Source organism: Microcaecilia unicolor, chromosome 9, assembly GCF_901765095.1.
Source record: "Microcaecilia unicolor chromosome 9, aMicUni1.1, whole genome shotgun sequence".
NCBI classification, from domain to species: Eukaryota; Metazoa; Chordata; class Amphibia; order Gymnophiona; family Siphonopidae; genus Microcaecilia; species Microcaecilia unicolor.
Window position 1 is genome coordinate 114,433,856 of NC_044039.1, and position 19,699 is coordinate 114,453,554.

General features: G+C 44.1%; 1 protein-coding gene across 1 annotated transcript in view; it reads right to left on the reverse strand.

Annotated features, from left to right (window-relative positions):
* Positions 1-19,699, reverse strand: part of AKAP6 (A-kinase anchoring protein 6) — a 698,126-nt gene that overhangs the window by 330,566 nt on the left and 347,861 nt on the right. The window lies entirely within an intron of this gene.

Consider the following 19,699-nt stretch of genomic DNA (forward strand, 5'->3'; position numbering starts at 1 on the left):
GAGATGTTTATCAGAAAATGTCCAAAATAAAAGGTGTATTATTGAAAAAAATAAATGAACGGTTTCAGAGATTCAAAAATATCATAAATAAATGTCTACAACTAATACGTACTGGAAGAGAGGAGAAAAATGTCTCCGTTGGAAAATACAACAACATATAGTAGTGTGTAGACATTCCTGACCATGCACAATGTCTATATATAGCTCTGCATGTGGAAAAATGTCCCACACAGCGTAAACATGTCCCTTAGAAGAGAGCCAAATGACTCTGTCCCAGTTCCTGGTGTACCTGCAGAAGGCTCCTGTTCAAATTTCACCACCACCTGCCCCCTAGAAATGTCTCCCTGTGAGCCTGGAGACATATAAGAGGCATCCTGGTAAGGTACGTGTCCAGCATTGCCCCCCTGTAGCACAGTAGCATTCATGTACTGTACACTAGTTGCAATACATGTTATTGCTGTCTCAACAATGCAATGTGTTGCAGTATCTCCCATTCAGCATTAATCATGTGACAGCATTAAAAATGTACTACTATGTATATAGCCTGCCAATATTGCCTTAAAAGATGTTTATACCTTTGTAAACTTTTAACATATAAATAAAAATTTACCAAACAAATCAGAGAAATAAGGAACTCAGAGGAAAAAAATCTGAATGTATGCCACATCTCAAGTCCATCAATTATGCCCCCCAACCATGAGAAGCCATAATGGACTGCACAGACCTTCATCCACCCCCCCCCCCCTTATCCTGGCCCACGCCTTCATAGTGCTGGGACCGCTGGCAGCAGCTCCCTAAAGTACAGTCTGAAGGCCACATGCACACAATCTTTACCCCACTGCCCATCTCCACATCCCTACACATGTTGCACAGAAAAGTCAACATTCAACCCCCCTGTCCCCATGGCCACCTCAGCTCACATACCACCTTTGCCTATGTAATGCATCCCCCCCCCCCCCCAATCAGGGCCCCACATCCCCCACTGTAACCATGTTGTGGAAGACTGTAAGCGGAAGTGAAGGCAGATAAATTGGGACGTCAGGCACAAGGCTGGTGCCAGCCGGCCAGATAAAGACATTGTCAACCTCACCCCCCTGGACTGGACAGTGCACTGGCTCCTGCCCCAGGAGGGGATCTATGGGATTAGGAGCCAGGACACCTCAGCATAGCCTGAGGGGTCAGGTTAAGTTTTGGTCTAGGAAGCTGTGCTGTCTGTTGTCTTGTACTCTCTCTTCCACAAGTGGGGACAATGTGGGGCTCCTAAGTGATACCGCTCCTATGTAAGGGCCAGGTTCACAGGTAGGTGGGGGAGGGGTGAGAAGGCATGTGCCAGACGTCATGCTGAAAGGCTGTTTATCAAGAACCAGGACCCAAACTATCAACAAGGAGTAGCAGTTTGTGGGCAGGTGAGAGGTAGGAAGGTGTGTGTGTGTGTATGTGGGGGGGGGGGGGGGGGGGGGTTCCAGCAAGGTGGTCCAGTATTTGTCATATATTGGTGCCTTCTTTCCCTCCCCCCCCCCCCCCACCTTGCCCCATCATCAACCAGTGCATATCTGCTTTTCACGCCTCAGTGCTCTTGCCACTGTGCCCTCTGTACCCCTTCTACAGTTCTTTTATGTCTACCCACCAGCCTGTGTGGTTCTCTGGCGTGTTGTTCTCTGAGGTACACAGTGCTCCATACCCCTTGGCTCTAGCAGTGTTGCATGTAGAAGAACATTCCTCACAAACTGTGTGCTGGATGTTCACATGTAGGAGTATATACAGGAATGCAGCAAAACAGTGGCACGTTAGTTAGTGCTACAAATACATTTCCTCCCCTTTCTCTATGCAGGTGATGACACAGACTCAGAAGCCAAGACAGGCCCTAGCAGCCCCAGCAGCCCCAAGAACAAGTTGAAGAGGCAGCAAATGTGCCACCTGCACCCGCACATGAGGCCAGTGGGGCTGAAGATCAGGCTGGAGATGAGACCCTTCAGGGGCAGGTGGAAGTGGATGAGACATAGGAGGTGGCAGTGAAGAACCCCCCTCCACCTCATGAAGCCTTTGCTGATGTGCACCATGAGGAATCAGAGCAGGCCCATTACAGACCCTCCAGGAAGACACAGCAGCTGCTGCTCCTTGCAAACCAGCTCCTTGGTCACAGTGTGCAGCTTGCAGATTATCGCCACCAGAAGTTGCAGCAGCTCCGGAAGGGGGTACAGGTGCAAAATGCAGTTGGCCAACTGCTCACATGGCTGGAGGAGGATATCCATGGCCTACAAGGGGATTTCCAAGCTTAAACCAGAGCCCTAACATCCAGAGAGGGAACACAGCAGCCCCCAGCAGCCCCACATGCTACCACAGAGGCCACCAGGTGGCCCCTGCCATCTCCACCTTCCACCAGTGCTGGTGATCCCAAACCAGTTGACAAGCACAGGAAGATAGGACCCTCAGCATCCCAAACCAGTGGTCCAGCAACACGCAAGCCTCCATCAGCCAATGCACAGGCTCCCATTCTGGGTCCTGTGACCAGGTTGCAAACCAACACCCAGCCAACCAGGTGGCCTGGCTTTGAGGGTACAGCCAAGGCAGTAGACTGCCTTGTAGAGACTGATGAGAGTGTGAGCACAACAGGAGAGAACACTAACAATAATTCACCAGCAGCAAGACCTGGACTGCCACCAGCTACTTGAGGACAGGGTGGGAGGGGTACGGGAAGGCAGGGCTTGGGGAGGGGGATGGGGAAAGAGACAATTGCTGTGGTGTACTGCCTTTATGTGGTGGGCTTTGCTGGGGGTGCGGAAGGGGTGTGATTGGGTGGAGGGGTGTGCTGGGTGTGGGGGAAAGGGGTGTGAGGGTGTGGGGGGAGAGGTGTGTGTATAGAGAGGGTGATGGTGGTGGGAGGGTGTGGTGGTGGTGTGTTACTCAAATAAATACTGATAATGTTCACTAAAAATTTGCCTGGCTCGGACTCCCAGCTGGTGGGCGCTCTACTCTGTGGGTGGGGGTCTCCTCATCATCTTGGTCATGGGTCTGCTGCTCTGGTTGCTGTGGCTGTGGCTTTTCTGGGAGGGCCTGTCCTCTGCTCAGGGCCAGGTTATGCAGCATGAAGATCTTGGCAACCTTTTCAGGGCTATGAAGGAGCTCCCCTCTGGACTGATCTAGACATCAGAACCTGTTTCTGAGCTGTCTAAAGGTGCACTCTATGATGCCATGTGTGGTCTGATATCTGCTGTTAATAGTCCTCTTTCTCCTCATAGAAGCTAGCTCGTTACAAGTCCTTTAAGATAAGAGCAGTGTCTGCAAGATTTAGAATATTTGCACTGTTTGAATTTATATAATTTATGGATGTTTGGGGGGGGGGGGGGGTTGGGGGACATTTACACATGAATGGAAGGTTTTTGCCAATGATGAAGAGTAGATCTTATTGATCGAGTACAGCGCTACAAATCGTTAGATTTTGAGCTCTTTGAGGCTATTCCTTCCTGCTTTTGATATTTCTTTTCTTGAAGTGGTACATAACGTTTGGATTATATTACAAAAGGCTCCACATTCAGCAGAGCCTTTTGGAAAATACAGGGGGAAATGAGCAAATTCCAATCTGGAAGTCTCAATTCCCAAATCAATGACCTATCCAAAACAGGCCTTTTCCAATTCATTTTTTTTCTTTTATATATGCTTTATACACTTACAACTGATGCTAACTGTAACAGATTTAGGCATGTTGGCTTGCACTCCTCCACCTTGAAAATGATCATGATTGTATAACTAATATTTAAATGTGCTCATGTGAACTGGAAACACATGTGCTGAACCAATTTCTAAACCGAAACCGAACTGGAACAAATTGATTCACTAATTTAAACTATTCTAAATTAAGTAAAATAAGTCTTTTATGGAGAAAATTTTGAAATAGTGAAGAATACATTTAATTTGTTGAACTTAGACATATGTGGGTTGATATTTAAAGTGACTTAAATGACCTGAAATGGCTCCTGGCCATTTAAATTGCTTGTCCGAGGCTAACCAGGCATATTCAGTGGCACTCAACTCGATAGTGCTGCTAAAAATGCCCAGTTACTGTCCAAGCTGAAACCAGCTATTTTGTGTGCCTTCTGGAGGGGTCAGCAGTGAGTTGGTTAAGTGCTAATATTCAGCATGTCAGGTTTTCAAGGCAGAAACTAGGTTTGTGAGCCCTTGGGCCACTGCCGTGGAGTGGCAGTGGCAGGCAAAACTACCCCACACCAGATACAAGGCAGAACTCTGACAGAAACAGCTAGACTTCACCTGCACTTAACTGCCCTTCCCCAGGAGTTGAGCCCCTGGGTGCAGGCGGCCGGCAGGACTTACCAGACAGGGCAGGAACTGGATATCAACTAGGCTGAACAGGGACTGAGGGTCAGAGGGGAAGGGAATATACATGGGCAGCAAGGCAGGAAACATGGCTAGGACTCACAGACAGACAATAATACACAAGGCAGGAAATGGACAAGCTATAGGACAGGAACTGAAAGCTGCAAAGCAGCCACTGAAAAACACAGACAGACAAGAGTCAGGACTGAAAGCTGCAGAGCAGCCACTAAGAGAGAGACACAGACAAACAGAAACTAAACCAGGAATACAGACCAGAAAAAAAAGACTAGGGAAATAAGCAGTAACCTAAGCTAAACTACATACAGACTAACAAGAACCGGACAAGAAACCAGACTAGGCAGAAGTGCAACAAGCATACCAACATACCAGGGACCCTAGACGATGCAAAGGCAAACACAGACGTTTCCAGGTGATTAATAAAGCCCATCAGCTGCTGAAGTTCACTGCAGGAATCACAAGGCAGCTACAGGTGCTGTTCAGGCACAAACAAGAGAAGCAAGTCTGGTAGCCCGGAAGATCCGGACCAGACTGGGCTGAAGTCTGGAATGGGTGACAGTTCATAGCAGCCACCGGCTCTGGCCATCAGAGGGCGAGGTGAGCACCATTGTGACACAGCATTTAACCAGCTAAGATAATTGCTTAAATAGGACAGTATAAAACACAATCCTATCTTTAGGGTCCTTTTACTAAGCTGCAGTAAATGCTAGCACACACTTATCACAGCTTGAAAGGGCTTACCGTGGAACATGTTGAGATGTCCCGTGGTAATTTTCCACTCTGCATGTACACACCACATACTATAAAAATTCTTTTTTTTTTTTAAGAGGTGGCATGTCTGGGGAGGAGAGTGGGCATTTCTATGCTAATCAGGGAGTGCACTGGTAATGCCAATGCGCATATTAGTGCGTGAGCCCTTATTGCCTACAAAATAGGTGGAGGAAATGGCTCACACACTAATCTTTTTTAATGTCCACGTGCTAATGGCAACATTAGCCTCTGGCCATTAATGCCAGAAATAGGAAATTAGCCACTTTCCAGCTGTGGAAAGACATGGCCTCAGCGCGCGGGAAAGACCTGCATAAAAAATGCTACAGCCACTTTTCCCCACACCTTTGTTAAAGGACCTCTTTATGCAGTTCTTCGTAGCCAGTTAAGTGCTACATATTGCACTTAGGGGTCCTTTTAGAAAGGTGCATGAAAAAGTGGTCTTAGCATGCTCTTATATGGGTTTTTCCTGCATGCTAAGGCCATTTATTCCCACAGCTGGAAAATGGCCAATTTCCATTTCTGGCATTAATAGCCATTTGCTAATGTTGCTTTTAGCACATGGCTATTAAAAAAGATTAGTGTGTGAGCCCTTATCGCTAACTAATTAGTGCAGAAATGCCCACTCTCCACCCCCAGACATGCCCCCTCCATGAAAAAAATTAAGATTTTTAAAAAATATATGGTGTGCATGCACAGAATGCAAAAGTACCACGAGCCACCTCAGCACATCTCGTGGTAAGCCCTTTCAATCTGTGGTAAGCACTTACTACAGCTTAGTTTAAGGACCCCTTAACTGGATAAGTTTCAGCTAGCTGTGTATGCTCAGATATTCAATGTCCAGCCTTGACTGCAAAATGTTGACTGCCCGGGGCAAAATATCTACCCCATAATTACTGCATTCACGGGATTCTATATTATTGAGACTACTGTTTCAGGAAGTATACTAAGCTGTTGTATCTAGACTGATATCATTTTCTCTTTTTAAACTGTGACCATGAAAAGCATTGGCAAACTAGACTAAAATAGTCAGAAATAAATAAAACTCTAAAGAAATATTGTTTTAAATAAAACTCTAATTACATCAATTCCTTTAAAGTATATAGCAGGAATGTGTTCTTTCTCAAGGAGGAAAGATTTTCTGTAATATCCAGGGCTTTTTTTGAGAGGGTACTTGGGGGTACTGAGTACCGGCACCTTTTCCATTGTCTGTGAAAAATTGACCCATAGACCCCAAGTTTTAATGAAAGAGCTCAAGCTTTACACAACAATTCTGCCTTGCCATAGGTTCTGTGACTGGTTGCAGGGGGCCTGGTTATTGTGGGATGGATCCCTCAGTGATTACCCCACCCTTGAAGGGTGGCCTAGCATTTGAGTACCGGAACCTTTTTTGCTAGCAAAAATGCACTGGTAATATCAGAAACAGTGTTTGCTTTTCTTAGGCTGGAGCATGTGTTCTTGCTGCTGGGGTCACCCTCAGCCCCAATGAATTGTGGCTGGCTACAGAAGGCTCTAAATATTAAACTAAAACTTTACATTCATATTTGGTTTCAACTGCAAGCCAGTCTCAATTAAAAATAAGAGGTATAACGTGGTCCCAATTTCTCCATTAAGAATTGTGCAACAATCTTTTATACTAACTGAAGCCCTCTAAAATAAATTTTGGAAATCCCTGAGATAGGGAATTGCAGTAGTCCAACTTGCTAGTGATAATGAAATTTGATGGGGTAAGGCAGAATATATGCTGATAAATCATTCATAATTGTTACAAACAAGAGTGTATCACCTTACTAATCCCTTTGACAATTAAATATCCAATATCACCCCTAAACTAGACTAGGGCACCAGACTAAAATGAAATCAACAGTGATCAGGTGCAGTGACCATGAGATCCCCTCACAATGTACTGCAGTTTCAGGATGTCTGTTCTTAGTGCTGATACACTTTCAATACTTCTACTTTTAGGCCAAGTCTTTCTACTGCCTTGCAACTCTTTCTTTTGACAGTTTTGCATGTTCTCCCTACATGGATCCCTGTGCATTCAGAGCACCTCTTCCTGATGTATTCGTTGGGCATTTAGCGGAGAATCACATTAATCCTCCTAAGCTCCTTATTCTAAAGATTTATTTTTCTCGAAAGCCTGTCATGATCCTCCTTTGAATTTTAATGATCACTGGCTATTCAAAGATTCACTATTTTGACTTCCTGTCCTTACCTTTGTTTTTCCATGTCTATGGGGAGCACCTGTCGAATACTGTATCTGGGCTGAGTTCTTCCTGGCTTACCATATCCACTCAAGCCTATCTCAGTGTGTTAGGCTCAGATGCTCGCTACTCATCCATGACAGTAGACAGAGGATTTTTTTTTTTTTTTTTATAGAAAGGCAGGCAGCAGAAGGCTTGTGAGACAGGTTAGCTCAGTTTTATTTAAAGCAATATTTCTTTCTTTTTTTGTTTTTGTTGAAATCTTTTTATTAAGAAATTCAAAGTTACAATTTATACGCAAAATATAATCTTGAACAATTCAAAAACATTTCCTCTCATTACAGTAAACATATACCTGTCTAACAACTCCCATCTGTAATTTTTTATGGTACCTATTGCATGTTTTTGTTCCAAAATCCTCTCATATCTCTGAAATAAACTAACCCAGTACCACCATTTTTTTTGTTACATATGTACCCCGCGCTTTCCCACTCATGGCAGGCTCAATGCAGCTTACATATACAGGTATTTATTTGTACCTGGGGCAATGGAGGGTTAAGTGACTTGCCCAGAGTCACAAGGAGCTGCCTGTGCCTGAAGTGGGAATCGAACTCAGTTCCCCAGGACCAGAGTCCACCACCCTAACCACTAGACCACTCCTCCACTTAAATATATATTTAAGTCACCAGAATTCTTCCAATGGTTAACAATACATTTAATGACCACAGAAATGAAAAATTCAAAAAGGTATCTATTGACCTGTGTAGCCAAGGGCTTGATTTTGTGCATTTTTCACTTGGACAATTTTTGGAAAATGGACCAAAAAGATAAGCACACAGACCACAAAAACATCTAGCAAGTGGCCATTAAAAAAAAAAAAAGATAACAATTTTGCTGTTTCAATAAGATTAAATTAGCCAACCTATGCTGAATCTACTCAGAAAATACATATTTCTGAAATTGGTTGTAATTAGACATACATTTCAAGGAACATGGTAGTAGATTCCAATTTTTTGTAGCTTGAAAAGTGAAAGAAGTAGAAAATACCTTATTAGTTCTAACCTTTGTTACACCTGGGTAATGAAGGGCTAAAAAGTGTTTAGATGAGCTGTTACAATTTTTTGCTGGAATCTTTACTAAATTCAATATATAAGTCGGCCATGTAGTATCAGAAATACTAATACACATACCCCCCTGTTTACTAAAGCTTAGCTCGAGTTATCTGCAGCAGGGCCCATTTTATTCCTATAGGCCCTGCTGCAGATAACTCGAGCTAAGCTTCAGGTATACTACCCACGCCTTCTTTAGAAACAACAAGTTCCTATTTCTTAGGATCAAAGAAAACATAATTAACATTATTTATACATACTATATATCTGCAAGGAAATTTTAAATCAAAGGTACCAAGAATTTCTGTCTCCTTTCTGGGTATCTCTAGCAAAATCAGGGAACACTTCTATAGATGAGCCCAAGAACTTTGCTTTCATATGACAACAATAAAGATGAAAAATATTGTTCCTATCAGGTTCCAGAGCAAAAATCACCAAAAGTGTAGTTCTCTCAGTTATTACTGCTAAAGAACTTTCCAAAAATTCAGTAAGATTCAGTTCAGATTGAGTAGGATTCCTCGAGGCTCCTGACAAATACTGAACTCTAACTAAAGGCAGAAGGCCTTCAGTTGGTAGCCCTAATATCTCCTGAAAATATTTCTTAAACATATCCAGGGCAGGAATTAGTGGAAAATTCAGAAACCTTAGGTTATTCATTCTGAGGCAACTGTTCAAGTATTCAAGCTTCTGAGCCTGAATATACCTCTCCTTAATAGCATAGGAGCCAACTTTTCAAAATTATTGGGGGTGCTAAGCCCAATGGAAATACCCCCTCCCTGGACACATGCAAGGAATTTTCTCAATATTGGGGGTGCTCAAGCACCCACAGAGTTGGCTCCTATGCTTAATAGTAGTAGAAGCAAAGCTCTGAAGTTGTTTCAACTCACTCTCTAAGGAGCCCACAGTGGTAGCTTGATGCCCCAAGTCCTTAGATAGAACCGAGCAATTTTCTTTCAATAAACGTACTTCATTCCCGAAGAAAGCAGAAACTTGAAGGAGAGAAGTCTGCATACCCTAAATGGCTTCCCACAAGGACTCCAATGTCACGACTGCAGGTTTCTTTCATTCTCCTGGACCCAAGAAGGACATTCCCTCAAGTGAAGATAGGGGATGTATTCCACTCTGCCTCACCTCAGAAGATGACATCACAGGGGAAGAGGCATCAACCAACCAGTCCCCCCTTTAATGCCAGAAATTTGGGCAGCCCTTTTACCATCTCCAACCCCGGCATTCCTGCTGCCACCAAAACACTTCTGGGCCTAGGAGGTACAGTGTTTGGGGGAGGACTCAATGACACTTCCTTTATGCTGCTGTCTAAAGCTGATTCAAGAGACCTGACTGAAGCGTGTGTGAAGACCTCCTGCGGCCAAACTCCAAACCTCTCCAAGGTGGCTTGCTTCTAGGTAAGGCCTCCGCCGGGGCTTGGGGGACTCCCCTAGCTTTTGCCTTCCTCTTCCTCATGACAAGGGAGAAGCACCTGAACTGCAGGACAATCTCGGAAGGTAAGAAGAGCTGAGATGCACACATCTGCCTCCATCGCCATCTTGGTCCATAAGACTCAGATACCCCCCCCCCCCCCCATCTTTTTATGTTCCTAAATGTGTTTCAACCCTAAAAATTTTCAAAGAGGCCAATTTATGAGCATAGTTCTCAAAGTTAAGCGCATTCATCCTTTGAATATCAAGCCCTAAAATAACAATGAGGCCAAAAAGGCACATAAACATTTATATTCTGAAATGCCAACATAAAGGTTTATGTGGTAGAACATAAGCAGTCATATTAGCCACTTTAGAAACATAGATGTTTATTTTCCCTAAGCTGTCACAGAGTCTGATGCTCCTTGCCATTTTTGCAACTGGGGGAACAACAACCACTGGAGTCTTAGGGACCCTATTACTAAGCTGTGGTAAAAAGGGCCCTGCAATAACAGTGGGGGGTCATTTTTGCCATGTGCTGAGGCCCTTTTTACCACAGCATGTAAAAAGGGTGAAAAAAGATTGTTCTTACCTCTTCGCCATGTGGGAAAGGAGCACTTACCACCACCCACTGAGGTGGCGGTAAGAGCTCCTTCGCTAACCTGGCAGAAATATTTTTCAAATATTTCAACTAGTGCCGTAAATGCCACGTGCTGGGGAAGGACCTACCACTGGTGGCTGCGTTGAACCAGGGGTAGTTCCGTTTTGCTGCTTAGAAAAAGGGCCCCTTAAGGAAGTGACCTCCCCTAATCTCTCCAGTGGAGCAATGCCCACTATGCCTGATTTTATAAACAGCACTCAAAAATGGGCACTGGAAAAGATTAGCACTAAGTGCAAATCTATAAAGGGTGAGCACCCTTTATAGAATTGTGCTTAGCCCTAATTCCCATGCCCTAACTTTGGGCACCAGACATAAGCCTGTTGAATCCTGGTGTAAATACTGGTGCCCAAGTTGGGCATGTTGACCCATTATTCTTTAACAATGCATGCAACTTTTTGGAATGCCCCTGACACGTCCATGCCCCTCCTATGGCCACACTCCCTTTTGAGTTGCATTCTATGGGATTTGGACACAGACAGAAGCATGTGCAAATCCTAACTGGTGACAATTAACATCAATAATAGGTTGTTCGCTGCCAATTATTGATCATTAGGGGCTCATTAGCCAATTAAATTACATGCACATCTCGGGATTGTGCTTAAATTTAGAATGTAGAATCGGGGGGGGGGGGGGGGTATGAGCATTTTTCTGAAATCTTGATGTCATAAGAACATAAGCGTTGCCATACTGGAACAGACTGAAGGTCCATCAAGCCCAGTATCCTGCTTCCAGCAGTGACCAATCCAGGTCACAAGTACCCAGCAAGATCTCAGAACAGTAAAACAGATTTCATGCTGCTTATCCTAGAAATAAGCAGTAGATTTTCCCCAAGCCCATCTTAATAATGGCTTATGTACTTTTCTTTTAGGAAATTATGCAAACCTTTTTTAAACCCTTCTAAGCTAACTGCTTTTACCACATTCTCTGGCAATGAATTCCAGAGTTTAATTACACGCTGAGTGAAGAAATATTTTCTACAATTTGTTTTAAATTTACTACTTAGTAGTTTCATTGTGTGTCCTCTAATCCTAGTAATTTTGGAAAGAGAAAACAAGTGATTCATGTCTACCCATTAGCATGTGCAAATCTCAATGGTTATCTCTTTAGTCATAAACATTCATACCCCTCTAAATGGGAAATACATGTTTATTTTTTTTTTACCCACTCTAGTCCTACCCAAAATAAGAACCATAAGTTTCATAAGTTCCGGCAGAGTTACTATATATATATATATATATATATATAGTTAAATGGACTACTGCCACTGAATATGGGAATACTTAAACAATGAAGCTGGTGCACTGGGGCGGCTGAATTTCAGGCCCACTCTGTTTAAAGCAATATCAGCACTGATTGGTCATCTATCTTATATTTTTACATCTTTATGATTAAAATGGTATGTACTTTCCATTATATCAATTACCCTTAGTTATTATTTTTAAATCAATACTCACTAAAGCACTCCTCAACTTCCAATGCCAACTTTATACTAGCTGGAAGGACATGACCTCTAATGAAAGAAAGGAATATTGACGGGAGGTGAAAGATTAATGACTGAAGATCTGGTCAAAATAAAAATCTGATTTGTACTCAGAGATTCTGGAAGGAAAGTAGCTAATTTAGGGTCAGATGTACTAAGGTTTATGTTTTACAACTCTGTTTCTCAAGATGCAGATCACGAATAGGACAAAACATCAATATGTTATACATAAATTAGAAAAGGTTAAATCATGGCAACATAAAACACCACTGCCCCTGAAGGGACAAATTTCAAAGGAATTTGCCAAGAAAACTCAATAGTTGCCTTGATAAATTTTCCAAACTGAAAAACTTCACTCATCTCCTTGTGAATTAGGAAAGGAATGGAAAACAAAAATGAGGATGTTATAATGCCTTTGTATCACTCCATGGTGCGACCGCACCTCAGTGGCGTACCAAGTGGGGGCGGTCCGCCCCGGGTGCACGCCGCTGGAGGGGGTGCCGCACGCCAGTCAGCTTCGTTTGTTTCCATGCTCCCTCTGCCCTGGAACAGGAAGTAACCTGTTCCGGGGCAGAGGGAGCATGGAAATGAACAAAGCTGACCAGCGCGCAGCACCCCCCCCCCCCAGCGGCGTGCACCCGGGGATGTTCTTTGCCGGGGTGGGGGTCGCACTGCCCGGGGGGGGGGGGGGGGGGGGAGGAGGCGCTGCACCCGGGGGGTGGGGCACATCGGCGATCCACCCCGGGTGTCAGCCCCCCTAGGAATGCCACTGCTGCACCTAGAATATTGTGTTCAATTCTTGTCGACACACACATCTCAAAAAATATATAGTGGAATTAGAAAAGGTGCAGAGAAGGGCGACGGAAATGATAAATGTGATGGGACGACTTCTGTATGAGAAAAGGCTAAAGCGGCTAGGGCTCTTCAGCTTGGAGAAAAGACGGCTGAGGACAGTTATGATAGAGGTCTATAAAATAGTGAGTGGAGTGGAACGGGTAGACGAGAAGCGTCTGTTTAAGCTTTCCAAAAATACTAGGACTAGGGGGCATGCAATGAAGCTACTGTGTGGTAAGTTTAAAATGAATCAGAGAAAATTTTTCTTCACTCAACGTGTAATTAAATTCTGGAATTCGTTGCCAAAGAATGTGGTAAAGGTGGTTAGCTTAGCAGAGTTTTAAAAAGGTTTGGACGACTTCCTAAAGGAAAAGTCCATAGACCATTATTAAATTGGACTTGGGGAAAATCCACTATTTCTGGGATGAGCAGCATAAAATGAGTTGTACTTTTTTGGATCTTGCCAGGTATTTGTGACCTGGATTGGCCACTGTTGGAAACAGGATGCTGAGCTTGATGGACCTTTGGTCTGTCCCAGTATGGCAATACTTATGTACTTATGAGTGGTTCAGAGTATACCTACAGGTTCACAGAGCTCACAAAGGGATGGCTGAAGGCAGAGGAAGTCGGGAAAGATTCTTTTTTGAAATACCCCATATATAGCTTGCACTTGCTGCAAAAGAGGTACAAAGGTATTCATGCTCTGCTGGCCCAAGTTTTCCTAGGGAAACGTCATGGGAGTTTATCTATCTATTTATTTATTCATTTATAAAGGCCCTCATTTTACAAGCCTTGTTTGTGTTTGATACGTGCATAAACCGGTACTTAAACTTTTATCTTTCATAAATGTCTGAATCCTCATTTTACAAAGCTGGGATATACACTTATCAACAGGGCCACCGCGAGGGGGGGCAGGGGGGACAAAATTCCCCGGGCCTGGGCCTTCAAGGGGGGCCCAGCACTGCAGTTCCCAGTCTCACCTGCCTGCCTCCTCGACTCCGGACCCCCTGCATTTGAAGCGGCAGTCACAGATCGCCTCCCTTCAGGCCTTCCCTCCCTGTGTCCTGCCCTCGTGGAAACCGGAAGTTACATCAGACAAGGGCAGGACACAGGGAGGGAAGGCCAGAAGAGAGGCGATCTGCGACTGCCACCTTGAATGCTGGGGGCCCGGAGCCATGGAGGCAGGCAGGTGAGACAGTGGACTGCAGCGGCGGGGGAAGCGATGGGGGTGGCAGCGGCGGGGGGGGGGGGGGGGCAGTGGTAGGGCGGCCTTGCCCCGGGCCCAGCCTAGTCTCTCGGCAGCCCTGCTTATCAAACTCAAGCACGTGCAAATGGAAGGGAGCATGATCTGGGCAGGTCTTGGGTGTGGCAAGGTCATAGACATTTATTCCCCATTTCAGAAGAGGGATATTTCCTAAAAGATCGACACTGAGTGTTACACCTGCTACCAAACAGGGTTTGGGATACAGCAGCACTCCACCGGAGGGATTAGTTAGAGTTGTCTCCTTAATCCTCCCAGTGGTTTTTGTCCCCCCAAATGTCAAACTGTGAACAGAAACCAGTCATTATGACAGCCTCAGGATAACAACCTGTTGTGTTTCCAAGGTTGCAAAGATAACCAGTTACTGTATGTGCTGCTTTTCAACCCATTGATTTTATTTTTCTAAAATGGATGTTTATGCTGCTCACTCCCAGTGCACAAACCTCCATTTCTCCTGTACTTTAGAACAGGCTCTACCTCAGCAGATTCTGTTCTAAATTACTGTAAAACTTGACCTGTACATCTCAATTCCTATTTCTATGACCTGCCTGAAATGGGGCTGACGGTATTCCTGACAGCATTATTCAAGATGGTGTATGCAAAACATAAAACCAAATAAAAAGAGAGAAAATAAACAATACACAGTACATTAAAACCTGAATATACAAACTAATCGACAGCAATAAGCAGTTCACCCTATAACCACATCTTATAGCCAATCCAGTCCTCAAGGGAGCAAATACAATTTGAGGCCTTTCTGAGTTCCACACTTTGGACACCCCCCTACATTTCAGTGGGAATGTATTCCAAGCCTCAGGCCCTGTAGCAGAAAAAGGCCCTGCCCTCCACTTTGCAAACCACATTTCTATCACAGTGTTTACTCTTTGGAAATTAGCTGGCAGATCCATGAATGCTTAGCACCTGTGAATCTACAAACAAAACTTCCAACATGGTTTAAAAATTGCCTTTCCCCCAAACACAGAACCCAAATTAGCCAATTGTATAAATTCACATTCTCCCATCAAATCTAGCACAGTGCCCAGATACTGTATTTATATATTAATTCTCCCTAAAGTACACAGGAAAGTCTCTTCAAAAGTTATCTCTACTAGAAATGTTTTCCCAAAATTCTAACTGCAGAATATGATTCCAAAAATAGGCAATGATTAGTTTTGCTGTGTGTAACAGCTGAGTGGACAACGTTTTAACAAGGGGAACCAAACCCATCCCTCTCCAATGACCAAGCAGACAAAGATGGATTCAGTAACCATAATTGTAGTGACTTTCTGCTCAGTTTCCCTCCAGAAGTCGCATACAACCCAGCTGACCACAGTGATGCCAACATATAGGATGAGAGCTATTAATTGTACAAAAGAAAAAAGACAGTAGTAGATTCACTTAAGAAACATTTCCCTTCTAAATGGACAAAGGTGTACCTGACATATCTAGGAATTAGAATTTTGGTATATAGGTCAAGTGGCTTAATGGTTAGTACAGTTGGTTGAGAATCTGGGGAACTGGGCTCAATTCACTGCAGCTCCTTGCAACTCTGGGCAATTCACCTAGCCCTCCATTACTCCACGTACAAAAAACTTAGACTGTGAGTCCACTAGGGACAGAAAGAGTACCTCCATCTAATGTAATATAATCTTGACATTTATAACCCACTTAATTCCACTAAAAAGGGACCAAAGCAGCATACAATTAAATAATACAAGAAGTAGTAAATATTAACAAAGTATGATGCAGAGTTTGACTAAGTAATCATCAAATATTTATCAAGCAAGTTTTTAAACATTTGTGAAATGAGAAAAAAGAAGATTGCTGTCTTATACCAAATGGCAGTTTATTAAAAAAAAACTAGTAAAAAAGGCCTGTTTCTGTATGAAAGGAAACGGGCGCTAGCAAGGTTTCCCCCCCCCCCCCCTCCGCTCTCTCCCTCGCTCTCTCCCTGTATCCCCTCCAAGTCCCACGGTCCCCTTTCCTCCCCTCCAATTTCCATGGCTTCCTCCCTCCCTCTGTCACTGTCCTTCACTCTGTCCTCCCTCTGAGTTCCAGTCCCCCCTCCCTCCCCCATCCCCCAACATGCACGTCGCCGCCCCTCCAAAATCGCCAACCCCCCTCTCCCCCTCTCTTACTGGGGTCCCGGCGGCAGCATTGAAGAGCGAGCAGGCTCAGCGAGTCTGCTGCCTTCCCTTCTGTTCGCTCTGAGCTGTGACTCTGGTCCCGCCCTCATTTCCTGTTTCCGCAAGGGCGGGACCAGAGTCAGAGCTAGGAGCGAAGAGAAGGGAAGGCAGCAGAGTCGCTAAGCCTGCTCACTCTTCAATGGTTCTTGGCCAGTGACGTCAGTGTTATCTACTGCATGAAGCAGACCACCTCTGGCGGAAGCCATGGTCCCAGGCAGCTTCAGAACGTTGGAGGTGAGAATTATTATATAGGATAAAGACCACTTGATTTGAAAAAGATCCCTGCCATAATTTCTTAAAGCAAACTTCTTTGAATGAATGTAAACCACTTTGATTGTGCCACAGAAAGGTGATGTATCAAATTCCTTTACCTTTACCTTTACCCTTACCTCACAAGTAGCATTATGCCATTGGACCGCCAAGCACCAGCCCTATGGCTCTGGGTCGGCCATGTGTTGGTTCCAGAATGCACCCCCCCCCCCCCCCCCAATAGAAAGGCCCTCATGTGGCACCTTTAGCAAGGCAAAGAAGCCCTTAGATGGAAAAATGACCAGAGTGGTAATACTGCAACAATACTTCTAGGGGTCAGTGGCGCCATTATGGATTCTGGAATTGGCGAGGACAGCAGTAACTGCGGATCAATAATGCCCACCCACTAGACCCCAGGAAATATTTAAGGTATGCTTGGGAGGGGGGGGAGGCTGGAGGTCCTTGGCAGGCAGAGTTTCCACATGTGAGTTCCTTTTAAGGGGGTCCTTCAAGTTGTGGGGGGGGGGGGGGGTTGGTGGGCACTATTGAGTGGGCCTTGTTAGGGGAGAAAACAAGAAACGGCGATGATGACCAAAAAATGTATAAAATAGACGATGCTTCAGTTAAAAAAATCCAATGAAACAATTTAATAAACAAAATGAAGTTAAAATGAAATACAATAAAATGGTCAGTGTATACGGTTTTGCAAAGACTGGTTTCCTCTGTTTTTTGCCTTGTAAGGGGAGGCCACAAGTGGGCCTTTCTGTTGGGCAGATGTTCTAGATCCAACATATTGCTGGGCACCTAACGAGACAGCCCAAAAACATTGGACTGCAGCTTGGTGGTCCAGTGCTCCCAGATGGTAAAATATCCCCAGCTTTTATCTTTTAGCTAGGGTTATTTTACAGCTATACCATGAACTGTGGTGTATACCCGGCGCACACTGTAAGCTGCAGTTTGGTATTTACATAATAATGAGCTGCTTTACATTCATTTGCATGTTTTGCATCTCATTACTATGTAACATGTGCTAAGGGGCAAATAACATGGGTTAGTGCCATAACGCAGCTTGATAATGTCCCCATAAAATACTTTTATAAACCAAGCACTATGGTGGAATGGGCCTACCCAACTTTGGGAATTCCTGGAATGGGTCTACTGAACCTTAGGAATTACTTCCTCTCAGTTTAACTTAGAGCTACAGTACATTTGAGTGGCACATCTTATTTCTTGAGTTATTTCTTATTTCTCCTACAGTTTAAAGCTATACTCAAGGCCTACTATTTTTCACAAGCATTTCCTCCTGAACCAACTTGATGAATAGTTTGCTCCTCACCATCCCCTCGACATGGAATTGCAGGAATCTTGCTCTACGCCCCATATTGCAACAAACTCTCCCCCTACTGTGCTGTCACTCTTTTCACTGCCTCCCCTCATATTGTATCAAACCCTAAGTCATGGGCCCTTTTACTAAGGTGCGTAGGCGCCTACATGCATCCAACACACACCAAATTGGAACTATCGCCTGGCTACTGCATGCCCTGTGTGGTAATTCCATTTTTGACATGTGCCCAAAACACGCGATAGAAAATATTTTCTATCACGTGGCGCTTACCCGGCGGTAATCTGTAGTTTATGCGCGCTGGTTGCTTACCGTCCGGTTAGCGCGTGAAACTTTACTGCTAAGTCAAAGGGTGGTGGTAAAGTCTCAGGCCGAAAATGAACACCTGCTGGTTTTAATTTTGCCGCATGTCCATTTTCAGCCACATATATAAGTACAGAGAAGTGGACAAGGTAAGCAATTAGATTAAGCTAAATTAATTGAGGGGCCCTTTTACTAAGGTGCGCCTAAAATTGACCTGCACACGTCCAAAACACGCGCCTACACCAGTGCAGGCCACTTTTAGGCGCACCTTAGTAAAAGGGCCCCTCAATTAATTTAGCTTAATCTAATTGCTTACCTTGTCTACTACTCTATACTGGTTATACTTATATATGGGCCCTTTTACAAAGGTACGTAAGGGCCTATGTGCATGCATCACATGTCAAATCAGCATTACCTCCCCAGCTAGCACGTACACCTGGCAGTAATTCTGAGTTTGGTGCATGCCAAAAACCCGCGGTAGAAAATAATTTTCTATTTTCTACTGCGAGGGCGTTCCCAACGGTAATCAGCAGTTGGCGCACACTGGACAGTTACCGTGCAGGTACCGCTAAGGCCTTACCGCTAAGTCAATTTTTGTTTCACATTAAAGATAGGGTTTGGACTGTTGTAGAATTCATTAAAACCTCATTCTTTGTTTCCGGAGATTTTAGTCACCTTTTCCCAGAGATGGTCACAATTGAGAAGGCACCCTCAAAAGGTGCCGTGTTAAGTCCAGGCTTAGTGCACAGTACAATCGTACATTACAATGTGTTTGGCCCAGATTTTAGTACATTGTAGTAAAAGGATCCCTAAGAGTGTTGCAGCAAACCATCAACAAGACAGTCCATTTTATTCCTTTGGGCACTGTGGCAGATAGCATGTGTTAATAGTATTAGCATGTACTGTCAGTAAATTACCCTTTTCGTATTTTGAATATATTTGGTGAGCATACCCAGGGAGGTAGGGAAGATGATTATTTTTAACTGACTTATTTGTATTTAAAATAAAGAAAAATCTGAATATGCTGTACTTTGTTGAATACTTGATAACATTTACATTGTGCCCTATCCTGATCCAGGAAAAATGTATGAAAAGAACCCACCAGTATCTCTATGTGGGGTGGAATGCTCCAGCATTTTAATTCATGTGCCTTACAACATGTAGAAACTTTGTATGAGAGCTGCAAATATAGTGCTGTTTACCAGTATTCAGAACCACCAGATTTTTTTTTTTTGCAGAAAATGTTGTTAAATGTTTGTTATATGTGTGTGTGTGTGTGGGGGGGGGGGGGGGGGGGGGGCATACAGTGGAGTGGCCATGCCATAAGGGTGATAGACTGAAAACTAGGGCTCACATCCTACTTTTTTATTGACATTCCTTGTGGTCAAAAACATGCTACATTTTTGATTGCCATAAGTCGCAAGCTTGTAAGCATTTTCAGAGAGAAAATGAACTATTTATGTATTTATTTGTGGCATTTACAGTATATCCCACATTATGTCATGCTGAAGCTTCCAGCGACAGTGCTGTACTAAAT